At 42.5% G+C, this 17,357-nt stretch overlaps 1 long non-coding RNA gene across 1 annotated transcript; it reads right to left on the reverse strand.

The window, feature by feature from the left end:
* Positions 1 to 8,275: 8,275 nt before the first annotated feature.
* On the reverse strand, positions 8,276 to 10,658 carry LOC136418947 (uncharacterized). Its single transcript, XR_010753011.1, has 3 exons — positions 9,153 to 10,658; positions 8,904 to 9,066; positions 8,276 to 8,821 (listed from the first exon to the last, which is right to left on the reverse strand). It is a non-coding gene; the product is annotated as an uncharacterized lncRNA (long non-coding RNA).
* Between the last annotated feature and the right edge of the window lie 6,699 nt (positions 10,659 to 17,357).

Raw genomic sequence — 17,357 nt, forward strand, 5'->3', positions numbered from 1 at the left:
AGTCATGTAAATTAGGGACTGGGTATTTGTCTACCACAGTAATTGAATTGAGTCTGCGATAGTCTCCAACCGGTCGCCAATCGGAAGAGTTTTTCTTGGGAACCATATGGAGAGGGCTGGCCCAAGGACTATTTGAAGGACGACAAATACCTAAGTTAATGAGGTGTTGAATTTCTTATTTTGCCAATTTAAGCTTTTCTGCTGAAAGGCGTCTAGGTTTGGAAGAAATGGGAAAACCTTCTGTGAGAATAGTGTGAGAGGTGCTATGTTTTAGTGATAAGGGAGTAGATGAGAATTTTGTAATTTCTGGAAATTGAATCAAAATGTCAAAATATTTGCATGAAGAAGGAATTGCATGAACTGATGATGTAGAAAGACAAGAAATTTTACCATTGTTTGTTAGATTAGTTGTGCTGTCGATAATTCGTTTACTGCCCAAATCTAGTATTATGTTAAAATAGTGAAGAAAATCAACTCCAATAATCGCATGATTTGTTTGTGCCACAATAAAATTCCATGTAAACGTTCTTCGGAGACCTAAACTAACTGTAAGAGTCTTGGTCCCGAAGGTGGAAATACATGTGTTGTTGGCCGCAAATAAGGTGTATTGAGATTGATTTTGTTGCATTTGAAAAGATTTGGGTAACAACGAAACATCAGAACCAGTATCTATAAGGAAATGAATACCAGTTAAAGGGTCTTTGATAACTAACCTGTGACTAATTATATTAACGTTTTTTTTTTGTCTATCTTCGTTGGTGTTCGTGTAGGTCTTCACTTGGCAGTCCTTTGTACCCGCGCCGTCTGCTGCCCACGACGACGCGATCGTTAGTTTTCCTTCTTGTAGTCACAAGGAGACACACACTTGCGAGCTTTTTCTTGGTAATTTTGATGGTACCAGCACCATGAAGAATTTTGACGATCTCTGCTGGGTGAATTGCGTCGAAATTTAGAAGTTCTTAATTTTGAATGGGATCTGATTTGCCTCTCTAATTTATCCAAACGTTTAGTGATGTGCTTGAATTCTTCTGGGGATGTATTTTTGTTGTTTTCATTGAGACTGCTTGTGCATACCTCTGATTTGATTTGGGAAACTTGGGAAAACTCTACATCAGCAATTTTATCGGCTATATTCGCCACTTCTGATAATGGCAATGAACATGCCGTTTAAATGGTCTGCATATTGTGAGGTAATCTCTACATCCAAAGGGTTTTCAACATCTCTTCTTGAAGTGAAGAGCCTCCCAAACTGTTCATTTCGGATAGAAGTATGGAAGGCTTTTTGTCTCCGAGTTGGAGTTGCGAAAAAAGTTTCTTATATTTTTTTTCTTGTGATTCTACGAGGGCATCCAATACCTTTCGACGAAGGGTTTGGAACTTGTTGTTCATGGGAGATTTAATAACTAGATCTCTAACACAAATCAAACTTTCTGTGTCCATAATTCCGATAGTAGTGTGGAATTTCAAGTCGTCTGAAGTCACTCCATTGATAAAAAATTGTGATTCCAATTGAGAAAACCACAATTCTGGATCTGTTCTACTAAATGGTGGAGCTTTAATGAAGATTCGAGCTTCTTGGTCCACAGAGGGTTCGATGATGTTAGCTTCTGGCTGGATCGTTCTAGAACGTGGCATGATTGGATGAGATAGCTTGTGTTCTAGAAGGTTGATGCGTTGAGTTCGGAGTCGGGGTCACCAATTGTCCTTGTGTGGTTAAAAGATGTTGACGATCGCGAATGTTGTAAAGAATTGTTTTATTTAATCTTGACAACTACTTAAATAAACTAATTTGACAAAAAGCAACTATTCACAAAATACTCCAAAAAATAATAATGATTGGTGGTTTGCCAGACCTACCTATGACAACAACCAGATTATAATACACCTATAAATAAACTAATTATTAAGAAAGTAAAACAGGTACTGACAATTAGCACCTGACCTAAATTACGTGCACCACAGGCCCTTGAAGCGTCATGTGGCCTAAGTTTTCATATTCCGTCATAAATTCTACGTACTGCTTCTTGAGGTCCTTGTCCTTTTCTAACCTTTTCTCTACATTTTTTAACCGCTTTAGGGCATTCGATTTGGAGTCACCGAGACTAAAATCTGTTTGATTATTGAACGGATACCTTACGACAAAACTGTTGTCCATGTCGAGGGTTGTAGTTAGACTAAAATATTCCTTACAATAATTTTCTTCTTTTGATAGGAATTTAGCATTTTCAAACTCTTCAATCTGCCAGAATTTCGTCAACGAGTCATTTAATGTTTTATTTGAAATACTAGTCGCAAGGTTACACACCACTTTCCGACTCTGAGATTCTCTACATATTAAATTGCCCGATATTACCCAGCCTAAAGAGGTTTTCTGTAACATTGGCAATCCCTTTCCTAATTTAAGTTTACCCGAACCTAATGAGGGTAGATTTTCGGTAAGAATGGGTAAAACCAAAAATGCTATGTTAGATTCATATTCGTTGAACCTGGATTTTATTTTCGTGTGCACTCGCTGATTAATCTTTGTGACAATTTGACTGATACCTGACAATGAAAGGTCAATTTTTTGGGGACTTAAGTTTAACTTTCTGCAGAAGTTTTCTGTCATTAAATTTGACTGGCTTCCGCAATCGAGTAAGGCATTGCATTTATGCCAATTTCCTTTTCTGTCTGAAATGAGAATGGTAGCCGTGGATAGTAGTACTTGATTTTTATCAATACCTAACGATGATAATGCCAAAGGATTGTTTTCCGTAAGTTATATCTTCCTGATCAGAAGATACGTTTTTAAAAAAACAACGTAAATGAGAAAACACTCGTTTATTGAAGAAATAATAAAACTTAGATTTTAACTTAAAGAATAACAACCTACTGACTGACTAAATTACGATTAACATTTGTATTTATGATAGAATAAATGCTGAGGTTGGCATTTTAGTCCTTTGTTGGATAGTCCGAGTCCCCATGTAACTCGTATCGTACGTGACCGCGTTACTTTGGTCGATTGTTAGAACTGTAGATTGTTTGGATTCTCCATACCTTCTAGATACATCGTGAGCCGAAGGATTAGATGGAAAACTGATCGATGATTCATATTCAGTTAATGATGAGGAAGGTTAATTAGTGCTGCTATTGCTAGAATTTTGAACATGTTCACTCCCTGAACGTTTCTCTATATGTAACGTGCTATTATGTTTTTGGTTGCATTTTTTGCATCCTCTTGATCTACATTCCTGTTTCAGATGCCCTGGACGTAAACAGTTGCTGCATAATTTATGTCTTCGAATTTCGTTATATTTGTCCGACATTGATAATTGGATAAAACGAGGACATTGATGAATGAAATGGTTTTCGGTGCAGATGTAGCACTTATTGATTTTTTCGGTCAAAGAATACGAATAATTCCTAAACTGATGTGATTCGTTTTTTTTCTCGTGGCCTTTGTTTTGCGTTCTATCCCTATCATGCTTATTTGATAGTATGGTTGAGAAGCCGCGAACCGCTTCCAACGAACGACATTTTTCGGTTAAAAATTCCATTAATTGATCAACAGTCGGCAATTCAGTATTACATTGTTTCCGCTCCCACTCGTGATTAGTACTATCATTCAGTTTGTTTAATATTATCGGTATCAACAAAACATCCCATTGATCCACGGGTAATTTTAATTTTTCTAATGATGATTTATGTTGCTGAACTGCGTCTATTAATTTTCTAATATTTACAGATGATCCTTTATTCGCGTTTGGTAAATTAAGAACTAAACCTTTAGCGTGAATGTTAATAACTGCTTTTTTATTCTCATATTTTTTTTGTAACAGATTTAAAGCGATCGTATAATTATCGGGAGTTATATCGAGAGAGTCTATGAGATTTAGCGCATCGCCTTTACAGCATAATTTTAGATATAACAATTTTTCTGTTTCACTCAAGTCGGTTCTGCTATGGACTAAGGAATCAAATATGTTTTTGAAACTGAACCAAGTTTCATAATTGCCATAAAATGAACGTAAGCCTAAATCTGGTAATTTTCCTAGACCTCTTAGTGAGCTTTGTTTTCCTAAATGACTATTTTGATTTTTACTAATTGAATTTATTAACTGCTTTAATTCTGAAATTAAATTAAAGTAGGCTGATTCGATCTCAATTCGTTGTTCTTCTTCGTTTAAACTTAAAAATTCTAGACGAGATTGTACTTTATCGAACTGATTATAGTCCTCCTCCACGTTCTTGAGGCGAATTTCTAATTGAACTGTTTCTTGAATGTCTCTGTTTTCACGAAGGTACTGTTCAAAACGGGATAAACGTTTAGTTAAAATTCTGCGAGCGTGCAAAAGTTCTCGAAATTCATCGTTTTCGCTAAGAGACTCTGCTGAACCTAGTTCCATTTCGGATCGTTTTGAAATTTTTTCTTTTTGAGCTCTCGTGGTCATTTTTAACTACTATTGATAACGTGGCGTTAAAATAAATCAATTTACGTGATTCAAACAGAGATACGACTGGAGAAATTAACTAGTTTCGACTTCTTTAATGTGCATAAATCGAGCATAAACCAAAGTAAATAAGTCGTATCAATCTCATACAACTAACGACCATTTAAGGTATCAAATGGAAATCGGGATTATGAGGTTATGCAAATTCAAAGAGGAAAAATCGTGATAAAAAAGAACTGACTCACCGGGATTGTTTCTTGCTCTTCTTGGGATCCACCGTTCTACTCGTTATTCCGCTTTCGATGTCCTATGTTCAACAGGTTCTAATCCAGTCCCGTAATATCCGGTTCGAAGTGACCAAAAAATGTTTAATCGTGAATCGTGGTACCAAGATGTTGATTAGACGTGGCCTAATTCTTGATACGTCTAGTTAGCAATGGACTGGATGCTTGCGAAGGACCACCCTGAGTTCGCGGTCTCAGAGACACCGTGTTCGTGCAAATGAAGAAAACAAAAATCCTTTTTAACGGTAACGAAGGCTTATTGTTCACCAATAATTTCGAGTAATTTAACAAAGAAATAACAACTTTTCGTGACAAGTTAACTAGTGTACTAATTAACCGTGTATAGGAACCGTGAGTAAAGTAATCGCGTCCGAGTAACGTGCAAAGTACGGAGTTAAAAGTCGACGGAGACTCACAAGAAGAGAGCGATTTTTCTTCTTGCAAAATCTTAAATACTAAAGTTAATGGTAAGCGTACATAGGCGTACTAGAAACCAAGAGGTCATCATCGGCACTTCTTCTAGATTTGTCCTTGTGACTTGCCTAACTTTAACAATATAATTGAGTTTTATTGGAGGGCGTTTAGGACCAACATCGAGAACGTGTCTAAATTCTAGTACGCACAAAAGGTCGGCGAGGAGTTTTATTACATATGTGGTGCACGTAATTTAGGTCAGGTGCTAATTGTCAGTACCTGTTTTACTTTCTGAATAATTAGTTTATTTATAGGTGTATTATAATCTGGTTGTTGTCATAGGTAGGTCTGGCAAACCACCAATCATTATTATTTTTTGGAGTATTTTGTGAATAGTTGCTTTTTGTCAAATTAGTTTATTTAAGTAGTTGTCAAGATTAAATAAAACAATTCTTTACAACATTCGCGATCATCAACATCTTTTATAACCTCAAGGACACATAGTTAGTCTAAGATCAAACGAAATGCGAATCAACATCTGGTCATACGGGCAAAGTGGCAAGAGAAACGAGTAATGTCCATAGGCGTAGCACACGGGTTCCTTACATACTAGGCTTATGAAAAACACAACTTATCGAACTAATAGATTAAATTAATTATCGGATATTCTGTCCTCTACAGAAGCCCTAACAGGATGGAAAGTGAATGAGAAGGGGTTAGGGCGATTGAGCCAGTACGTGATGATGCATGATGGTCTGGGCGAAGTGGAAACTCCCGAAGGAATAGTTCGGGAGATAAGCGAAACTTGTGACCGGTGTTTAAGAAAGCGCGAGAGTGTGAATTCGAAACGGGAGGTGTACTGGTGGAATGAAGAGGTCACCGAAAGGCGGAAAGCATGTGTGAGAGTAAGAAGGACGTGGACGAGAGAGAGAGGAAGGGGGCGACTTCGGTCTAGATCCGAAACAGGTGAGGCCGAGGCAGCTGACAGGTATAAAAGAGAAAAGAAGGCTCTCAAGGCGTCCATAAGGAAGGCCAAGAGAGATGAGTGGAATCGTGTGTGTGCGGAGCTGGAAACGGAAGTCTGGGGACTCGGCTACAAGATTGTGGCCGGGAAACTTGGCCGACTGAGAAGTGGTCCCCTGCCCACGGCAGAAATGCAGAGGCAGGTGGACACGCTGTTCCCGGTGAAGCCGCGGGTAATGTGGGAAAAGGTGCGGGTAGTGCCGGATGACGTGCCTCGAGTTACGGCGGAGGAGATCCGCCGAGCGGTCGGGGAACTCAAGAGCCGCAAGGCTCCGGGACTGGACGGAATACCGAACGAGGTCTTGAAGCTGTATCTTGGGGCAGTGCCCCAGGGTATGGTGGGTTGCGTGAATCGCATCTTGACCTCGGGCGAGTACCCTAAGGTCTGGAAGAGGACTCGACTCGTGCTGGTGGAGAAGCCGAAGCGTGATCCGGGTGCGGAGGCCACGTACCGGCCCATATGCCTAGTGGACGGACTCGGGAAAGTGGCGGAAAAGGTGGTCGAGACCAGATTGCTGGAAGAAGCGACGAGGTATGGGATGATTGATGAGGGACAGTATGGGTTCGTTAAGGGCAGGAGCACCCTGGACGCCATGCGGTCTGTCATGCAGATTGTGGAGGGGATCAGGAGGAAAAGTTACACGCATGCGGGCTTCTGCGTCATGGTAACGATAGATGTGAAGAACGCTTTTAATAGTGCACCGTGGGACCTCATCATGAATGTGTTGAGGAGGTCCCCGGTGAGCGGGTACCTCTTGAACGTAGTTCAGTCGTACCTGCATGCTCGGATTTTGGTGTTACCAGACGGGGGGGTCCTAGAGTTGTCGCGTGGGGTGCCTCAGGGGTCTGTGCTGGGCCCCGTCTTGTGGAACCTCTACTACGACGGGATACTGACGGCCGGGTACCCGCGTGGAGTCACTCCGGTGGCTTACGCGGACGACTTGGCGTTGGTGGTCACGGCGGGGGACGGGGAAACCCTAGAGACGAGGACTAGGCAGGCCATGGAACTAGTCGCCGATACGTTCGAAAGTATGGAACTTAGCATGGCCACGGAAAAAACCGAGATGGTTCTCCTGGCCGGGCGAAGGAAAATAAGGAGTATGAGTCTGAGAGTGGACGACGTCTTGTACGAGACGAAAGAATGCGTGAAGTACCTGGGAGTGTGGTTCAGCAGAAATGCTCGCTTTGGTGAGCACGCGCGCCGGACCGCCGGAAAGGTATCGAGAGTGATTGGGGAGCTCGAAGGCATATTGCCTAGAGTTGGTGGTCTTGGGTATGAGAGACGGAGGTTGATGGTGATGGCGGCATCGTCCGTTCTGCTGTACGCAGCTCCAGTCTGGAAGACGGAGATGACGCGCGGCAAGTACGTGGCCATCCTGGAGAGGGCAAATCGTTTGCTCGCGTTCCGGGTGGCCAGTGCCTGCAGAACGACACCCACAGAGGCGGTATTAGCTTTGGCCAAGATACCTCCGGTGCGGATTAGAGTGCTAGAGCGTAGTATGCTGAGCGAAGGTAGGAGCGAGGCGAAAGAATGGGCGATGAGAGAATCGGAGAAGGACTGGGAGAAGTATGAGGGCTGGATCAAAACCTTCATACACCGGATCTGGATCTGGTGCGAGTGCGAGTGGAATAAGAGCGGGTATGCGCTGTCGCAGGTATTTACCGGGCACGGCGTGTTCGGTAGGTATCTGAAGCGCATCGGGGTGGAGAGGAGTGCGCGTTGCTGGTTCTGCGATGCGAATGAGGACACTACGGAGCATACACTCTGGGAGTGTCCAGAATGGGAAGGCTATCGGGTGGAGGCCAGGAAGAGCGGACTCGACCTGGACCGAAACAAGATAGGAAATGAATTGGTGGAAAGTGTGAGAAAATGGGAAGCATTTGAGGGCCTGACGGAGAAAATCCTGAAGGCCAAGATTGCAAGGGAGAACGAGAGGAAGAAAAGTGGGGTGCGTGGCCGTATCCGCACCTAGTCTGAAGATTAAGGAAGCCCTGATGTAATGCCGAAAGGCGGTCCCGGGGCAGAAGAGGGGAGGTGGGTTTAGTGGGTAGGCGGGCGACATAATGGTCGGTCGAATCCCACACTACCCGGCTGTGGACCAAGTGGGGCGTCTTAAGAAGATTTCCTCCTCGCAAAAAAAAAAAGGTAAGTATATAGCAAAATAAACTTAGTTTTTTGTATTAATCTATTTATTAACGGAAATCACCATATTCCAAACGAATTATATTTAATAAAGCTTCCATTGGGTCGATATTGATTTTCCGACAATAGCGACGCCAGAGTTCTTCACACAGAACATCATCGAATTGACTTTCCGGTATAGATCGTCCTTTCAATTTTCGCTTCAATACGTTCCACTGAGATTTTATCCTTTGTGTATGTGTCCCATCCTCAGCAACAAACTCTTTGCTGTGATTTACCGTATGATGACCGTAGCCCAAATTCTTAAGGCCATCATACGCCTTCCAACAATCAGTCCACACATCGGATCCTTCAACTACATGTTTCTGAATGATGGGCAGCAGAACCTCCGCACTACGCTTGTTGTCAGGACATAGTACAAAACGCAAATCTTCCGATCTTTCCGCTATTATGCCTAGAACCCAATGCCCATTAAGAATCCTTCCCGTGTTATATTTTCTAAGACCAAACATAGACTCGTCAATCTAAAATGTAATACTATTTATTTACCAATGTATTTATGTAAAATTGAATCATAAAAAGATTCTGGAACTAACCCGAACTAACCTGAACTACAACACCTTGACCTCCAGTTTTAGGTATTTGTTTCTGCATTTTGGAGAAAGTTTCTGTTACCATTTCCCTACAATATCTTACACGATTGGAAATTGTGTCAGTAGCAAGCAGCTTTTCCCCATCTTGCGTACAAACTCGCTGGATTTGTTCATAACTTGAACCGTGAGCGTAATGGTAAAGTATATTAGTATAAAAAGATTAAATTAAAAAATATATATATATTTATTAATTAATACTCACATAAATTCACTTTGAATTGAAAGCCGAGAATTTTCAAACCATGTGCCACTGGAGACGAATATGTCAGGTCAACATTTATTCCGTTTTGGACATCGATATCGACCCAAATTAGTGTCAGAGTCAAAATAATGCGAAAAACGCGCAACTGGTTCGGAATGACCTTTTGTTTTGCTTCTACAAAATGGCGGCTTCGGAAGAAGTCCTTCTCGTAAAGCTAGTTGATAGCCTTCTTCACGGGTTTTAGGCAACATATTATCAAACCATTTACATTCCATGATTCCAACTTTAAATTTACAAATAAAATCGTTTACTTATATCGGTCCTATATAGGTCGGATTTTCTGCGCCATAAGGGCGCCTACCATCATAAACCCAACCGTCGGGCGCATACCTATATCGGTCCCTTTTATTGGGGCATTGGAGACACGCTAAATTGCAGATCTCAGCATTAGTTCAATTTAAACTGCGTCTATTCACAAGTAGGGTATTTCCCAAACATAAAAAAACCTTCGGTATGGCTTTTTGGGTGTCGTCGTCACTCCCTCCACATAAAATCTCCCCAACAAATACTGACATACATTGGCGTAGCTTAAGGGACTAACTACAGCTAGTTTACGATTAAAATTAACTAATTACCTAACTCAAGGCACCAACAATACTACAACTTACCTTTTTTTTTTTTTTTTTTTTTTTATAGAGGTTTAGGGCAAAAAATGCATTTATGCATCCCAGGTCGTGATGGTCCGTTGTTGTGTGACCTGGGTATGTGGGACTCGGCGTGCGCATGCGCAATACCCAGTAAAAAACCCTTTGTTTTTCTCTCTTCACCCTGGTTCCCCCCCGGGACCGCCTGCTCGGCATTACTTCAGGGGGGGGGGGGATTTGGACTTCTCCTCCCCCTTTTGCGGCGGGGGGGGGGGTGTCTCCATCCGTCTCCCCCTTTTTACAGGGGGAGTTCCACACTTCCCTCCCTCCTTTGGTTAGGTGGGAGTTCCGCAGTTATCTCCTCCTTTTGACGGGGGGAGTTCCAGTGCTTTCCTCCTCTTTTTTACGGGAGGAGTTCCGCGTTTTCTCCCCCTTTTTACAGGGGGAGTTCCACACTTCCCTCCCTCCTTTGGTTAGGTGGAAGTTCCGCAGTTATCTCCCCCTTTTGACGGGGGGAGTTCCGTTTGGACTAAACCTCCCCCTTTCTTAAGGGGGGAGGCCGCCGTCCGTCTCCCCCTTTTTACAGGGGGAGTTCCACACTTCCCTCCCCTCTTGCGAGGGGAGTTCCGCAGTTATCTCCCCCTTTTTACGGGGGGAGTTCCATGTTTGCCCGCTGCGTCAGTTACCCCCGGGGTACCGGGGGGCATCCAGGGGCACCACGAGAAGGTGCAGCTTGGTCTTCCGCCCCCACTACAACTTACCTAAACTTACCTCAACTTACCTCAATTTACTTTCATTTATCCCAACCAGCACCCCTGTTTGCTCCACGGTCCCGTAAGAGAGTCAAGTATTGAAATAAATGTGGAAAAGCAAACTTTTGAACAAAGCATTTCCGCACCAAAAAAAAAACATATTGGTGAACTACTAAGCGAGTAGATTACGGAAAAAAAAGTAACGCTCTAAGTGGTTTCCGTGATATCCAAGTTGATCCTTTTTGTCGGCCGAGGCATTTGTCCTAAATGCCTTTTTCTTTGCTTGTCTCCTTTGCCGAATCAATTCTTTGGTATCGTCCGGGATTTGCGCTATGTAGTTCCTTATCATCGGTTTCTTTGTGATTTTCGAACTCGCGTCTAGAGCTGTTCTTATGTCTCTCTCCAGGGTTGAAACGGCCTCCTCAATTTCAATTGCATTTTCTATTCTGCCCGTGACAGATAGATCTCTTTGTAGAGTTGTTCTGAACAGGCCCCAATTCGTCCTTCTGAGCTCGATATTGACCTCGGGCGGTGATTCTTTTCCTAGTAAGACTCGGATTGGATCGTGATCTGAGGATCCTTCCCTTAGGACCTCCATTTCTACTTCCATGGTTAGATCCCTGGCTAGCATGATGTCCAATATGTCATTTGTTCCTACGGTTGCCAGATGCGTAGGATCTTCTGTTGCCATTACGTGCACGTCTTCTCTTCTATCTAGGAATGATTTCAGCTGCCTGCCTTTGGAATTCGTGACTCTGTAATACCAATCTGGAGATTTCGCATTGAAATCACCGATTGCCATGTGTTGTCCTCTTTGCTTCTTGAAGAGCACTTTGTCCAGGTCGTTATGCAAGAGCCCTAGGTGCGGTGGGTGATAGCAGGAGGCAATTCTCAGTTTACCCCTGGTGATATTGACCTCAACAGCTATAGCTTCCATTGCTTCCGTTTGTATCGGCGGCAGCTGGACGTGCTAGATGTTATCCTTGACTAGAAGTGCCGTTCCACCGTATGCCACTTCTCCTTGGTTTTCCTTATCCTTCCTGTGTATTAGGTATCCTGGGATCCTGAAATCGTCCGTAGGTCGTAGCCTCGTTTCTTAGATAGCCACGATGTCAGGTTTTAGGCGTTGTAGCAGCTCCTGCAGTTCTGTTTTACGCCTCTTAATACCGTTGATGCTCCACGATATTATCTGCAGTGCTGAAGGTTTTTTTTGGGTGTGAATCCATTAACCTTGTATTTTTGGAAGATTAGCAAAAAATGCACTCATCGCCGAGTACATCATTTGCATCTGTTTTAAAGCCTGTTGGAAGTCAACAGGCTCTTCTTTCTTGCTCATGGTTATTTTAGTGCCTTAATTCGCACTGCCCGAAAAAAGAGGAAGACGGTTTCTGCGTCCTTTGTACAGAAAAGGGACATCGCCCGGGAAACAATAGGTGCGCGAAATTCCGCGACGCGCTAAATCGCGCGAGGTCGGCCAGGAGGGCCGATCAGCAGCGCGAGGAAATGCGAAAACAATGCGAATTGCTTGTCGACCCGAACGCAACGATCGTCGATAGTCGCGACCAAAACAGCGAATAAAGCACACCGTTTTAATCGAATTTAATCCGCGTTTCTCTTTCGTCGAATCGTCGATTGTTTTCCTTTTTCTAGTGCTTGACGGAAACTTCTTCACAAAACAAGGAAAAAACTTTATTTTTCTTTCCCAGAAATCAAACCTCCGTTTTGTTTCTCATTTTTCGTTTAACTAATGAAAATCCATTTGAGAACGACTTTCCTACAAATCAATACCAATCGCTCCATAAAAGCGCACGACATGGCCTTCCTTGAAGCTGCTAAGCGAAATGCCGATCTAATAGTGGCTAGCGAGCCTAATAAAAAATTGTTGCAAAGAAATCCAAAATGGCTAAGTGATAATTTACAAAATGTCGCTATTTATGCTCGGACCAATACGGTCAAGTTTTCGAAAATTAAGCCCGGAGACGGCATAATTGTACTATTCGGAGAAGAATATACAATTATAGCCGGGTACATTTCACCTAAATGCACGAGGGACCAATTTGATCAATACTTGAACGATTTGCAACAAGCGGTTGCCGGCCGACACGGCGAATTAATTTTAATGGGCGACCTCAATTCAAAATCGCCGGATTGGGGATCGACGACCGAAGACGCCAGAGGCGCGGCACTATCCCAGATGTGTGTGGGACTCGATTTAGTGGCTCTAAACATGGGCGAGCCCACATTCGTCAGAAGAGAGCACCAAACGTGCATCGACGTCACGTTTGCAAGCGAAAACCTGGCCAATCGCGTCACTAATTGGCAGGTCTTGGATAATGAGCCGTGTTCGCCGCACAGACATATTTTATTTGAAATTGGCAGCAAGCCGGGATGGAAAACGCGACTGCAAAACAGCTGCATAAAGCCGGAAAAAAAAAATTCGTCGATACCTTCGGTGAACTTTTGACCCGCTCCCCGAGGTGAATAGCGGGAAAGAGTTATCGAAAATCACGCGAATAGCTTACCGGGCCGCATGCGATGTAAATCGCAACGGTGCAACCGGCAGTCAAAATCCGTACTGGTGGACCGAAGAAATCGATAGTATTAGGAAGAATTGTGTAAAGGCTAGGAGACTTGCGCTTCGCGCCCGCGGAAATCGTAACGTCACGGATGTCAATGCGGAAACGTCGTGGCAAAAATACAAGGACGAGAAAAAGAAACTTCAAAAAGAGATAAATAGTCGTAAAAAGGCCAACTGGGTCGAATTATGTCGTAAACTCGACGAGGACGTCTGGGGGGACCGTTACAAAATCGTCATGAGGTATCTCAAGCCCGGAAATCCTTTCGAATTAACGACGCTCAGAAAATTGGAAATCGCGGAACACTTCTTTCCGCTAGGCCCCGGCTACGTTCCAGGAAAAATCATGCCAGTCGTTTATACTCAGTTCTCGAAAGAGGAAGTACAAGCGGCCGCGAATAAATTAAAAAACGCAGCTGCCCCCGGCCCCGACGGGATGAGGGCGGAAGCGGTCAAGTTCAGTTTCGAAGCATATTCGGATGTGTGGCTTAGACTGTTAAATCAAATGTTGGAAAACCAAGAATTTCCGAATTCCTGGAAGGTAGCCAAGCTAATCCTGCTCCTTAAACCGAACAAGGATAACGAACAGCTGGGATCGTTCAGGCCCATTTGTTTGGTAGATGCCGCGGCCAAATTGTACGAACACCTCATCAAGAATCGTCTCGAAGAGGAACTGGAAGCAAAATATCTGCTTTCCGATGTACAATTTGGTTTCAGAAAAAATAATCCGCAATACACGCCATGACGCGAGTTCTCGATGTCGTCGACGCCGCGAAAAATCGGCGCGGTCGCGAGGAAAGTTGGTGCGCGTTAATTACTCTAGACGTGAAAAACGCGTGCAACACTGCATCGTGGACATGCATAGTAAACGAGTTGTCGAGAAGAAACATCTCGAATTACTTAATAAACATAATTAAAGATTATTTTACGAATAGAATAGTCAAAATAGATAAAGACACCGAATTCAATATGGCGATGGGTATACCGCAAGGGTCGGTACTGGGCACTCTGCTATGGAACGTAATGTACGACCCTATATTGGCCGTAGCGGTGGGCCAATCAGAGCGCGTTACGGCAATCGGCTATGCGGACGATATCGCTCTCGTCGTCTGCGGCTCCGATAGGCTTGAACTCGTCGACGAGTCGGAGGCGGCCATAAATCGATACGTGCAATGGCTGACCGACCACTCGTTGCCGATAGCACCGGAAAAAACCGAAGCGATTATCCTTAGCGGAAAGAGGGATAGAAACAAATTGTTTTTCTTAATTGACGACGTTCGCGTGACGCCTAAAAAATCCTTAAGATATTTGGGAGTCGAATTCGGAGAAAACTTGTATTTTGCCCGGCACGTGAAAGCAATTTGCGATAAAAGTTTAAGGAAATTAGGACAATTGCAAAGGATTATGCCGACGATGGGCGGTCCGTCCACGCAAAAAAGACATCTGCTTTACGGAGTGGTGCAATCCACGCTTCTCTACCCCGCTCCCGTATGAGGAGGGATTAGGAAAATCAAAATACACGCACATGATGTTGAGGGTGCAAAGGAAAGCACTAGTAAAAGTCGTGTGCGCATATCGGACCATCTCCTACGAAGCGGTGCAAGTTCTGCCGGGAATTCCTCCCATCAATTTATTAATCGAAGAGAGAACCGAGCTCAGCGTTCTTCCGCGAGTCACTAGGGCCGATAGAAAAGCGGCCGGAACCGCGACCATCCAGAAATGGCAAGATCGCTGAACAAGACTTGAAGACAAGGGACAGTGGACTAAGAAATTAATCCCTGATCTCGAAGTCTGGGTTTCGTGCAAATACAAGCGCCTGAATTATTACTTAACTCAGGCGTTTAGCGGTCAAGGAAATTTTAGGGTCTTCACGAACCGCATCGGGAAAACGGAACCGGATTGCACGAGCTGCGGGATCGAAGATACCGCGGAACATTGTATTTTCTGGTGCACCCTTTTTGAAATTCAAAGAAACGAATTGTGTACGTGCGTGAACGCACTAACTCCGAAAACATTGATCGAGACGATGCTCGTAAGTAAAAAAAGCTGGCACAAATGCAACAAAATTATTACTGAGATGGTCAAGGTAAAGGAAAGGATGGAACGTACCACCACGGAAGCATAATCCTAAAATCAATCGGGAGCGTAATTATTTTCAACATCTTGTAGGATTTTCAATATCAACGCCAAAGCTGAAATTACATAATTTAATATTTAATTAGTAACGTAGGTTTGATTTTTTTTTCATTCACTACGTGAATTTTTTTTGTTAGGTCTCGGTTGACAGTATAGTAGATATCCGAAAAAAAACTACTTTCTATACTAAAAACAGCGTAATTCCTACAAGGAAACCTGTGGTTGATGCTTACGCCTACCTCGCAAGCAATATAAAAAAAAGAAACGCTACCGGATCGGGAAAAAAAAAACAAAACAAAAACAAAAAACACCGGAGCCTCAGCCGATACTGATGTCATATCCCCAGGGACAGTTCCGGATCGGTAGAAGGCACAAATGGAACCGAGGTTTTTAGTGGGTAGGCACCTATGCATTTGCCCTAGCGAATCCTACACTACCCAGTCGCCAGAACAACAGGCTGGGTGTCTTTTGAAGATTTTTGCCTCAAAAAAAAAGGTGTAGGGTATGAAGAAATAGCTTTAATTTTTTCAGGATTTGGAGCTACTCCTTTGTCACTGATAACATGGCCTAGGTAAAGGGCTTCTTTTCTCATGAATTCGCACTTATCTGGTTGAAGTAATAATCGATTGAAACGAAGACGTTCAAAAATGGCTTTTAACTTTTTCTCATATTCGTTAAATGAACTAGCATAAATAACAATGTCGTCAAGATATACAAAGCATTGTAATCCTTGCAGACCGGTAACAGCAGAATTTATTAGTCTCTGAAAGGTGCTTGGAGAGTTTTTTTAATCCAAAGGGCATTCTAGTGAACTCAAAATGTTCGAATGGTGTTGAAAATGCAGTTTTCGGGATATCCTCGGGTTTCATTTCGATTTGATGGAAACCACTGGCAAGGTCTAAGGTAGTAAAATATTGGGAGTGGCCCAGTTGATCCAAAATATACTCTATGCTTGGCAAGGGGTAGGAATCGCCTACCGTGACATCATTCAATTTACGATAATCAATGACAATACGCCATTTTTTTTTCGCCTGAGGCATCTTATTTTTTGGGTACCACTCAAAGAGGACTCGAATAGGGAGACACAGATGGTTGAATAATGCCTTGTTTAAGCATTTTCTTTATTTGTCTATCTACTTCTGTTTTATGCACTTCAGGGTATCTGTATGTTTTTGAATGTATAGGTGCCGGGTTATTAACAGTGATACCATGTTTAACCGCATTTGTAGCTGTTAATTTGTCGCTTGGTAAATGAAATATATCATTAAATTTTACGCACATTTCTAAAATGGATAATTTCTCTTCAGGATTCAAATGGTCTAGCCGTAGGTTTTTCTTTAGGAGATTAATACGTTCCCCTTTTCCCGGTTTAACATTGGCATCTATGTCAATATTGAAAATAAGAGAACTGTTTTCATCGAAAGGCTCTAATAACAATTTTATGTAATTTATCCGTAAACATTTGTCTGTTATATTTAAAATGGTGGTGATGCTTTTATTATTTTCTACTTTTAGGATAGATTTAGCTAGAAATATTCCATTACAAATTTGGGTTTCTGGACAAACACCTTGAGTCATATTTTGGTTGGTGATTTCAACTTCTATTCTATAGTTTCAAATCTGGGACGAAGATAGTAAATTTTTGAGTTGAATAATTTAGAATTGGAATATAAAAGAATTGGAAATAGTAAAGTTCGTATTGATAGGACTTGTTTTTCGAAACGGATATTAGCCATTTGACTTTGAAAATAGTCATTACCAATTAGTCCATCGAATGGTAAATTTGATTCAGCTTTAACGATATGAAATTTTACATTGAACGTTTTGCAATTGATTTCCAAAGGTACATTTATTCTGCTAATGGTCGAAACCAATGTATTTGGACTAAGGCCACTTAATGACAATATTTACATGCTTTTGGTTTGCTTAAATTTGACAAATTTAATTAATGAAACGCTTGCTCCAATGTCGATTAAGAAATTGAATGGAATGCCTTGAAAATGGACCTTGATATACATCATGCTTTTATGTGTTACTAGGATAGGTAACGGTGATTGGGACATGTTTCCAGAAATTTTAGAATTATAATGGGAATCAT

This window comes from Euwallacea similis, unplaced genomic scaffold (assembly GCF_039881205.1).
Source record: "Euwallacea similis isolate ESF13 unplaced genomic scaffold, ESF131.1 scaffold_49, whole genome shotgun sequence".
Taxonomy (NCBI): Eukaryota; Metazoa; Arthropoda; class Insecta; order Coleoptera; family Curculionidae; genus Euwallacea; species Euwallacea similis.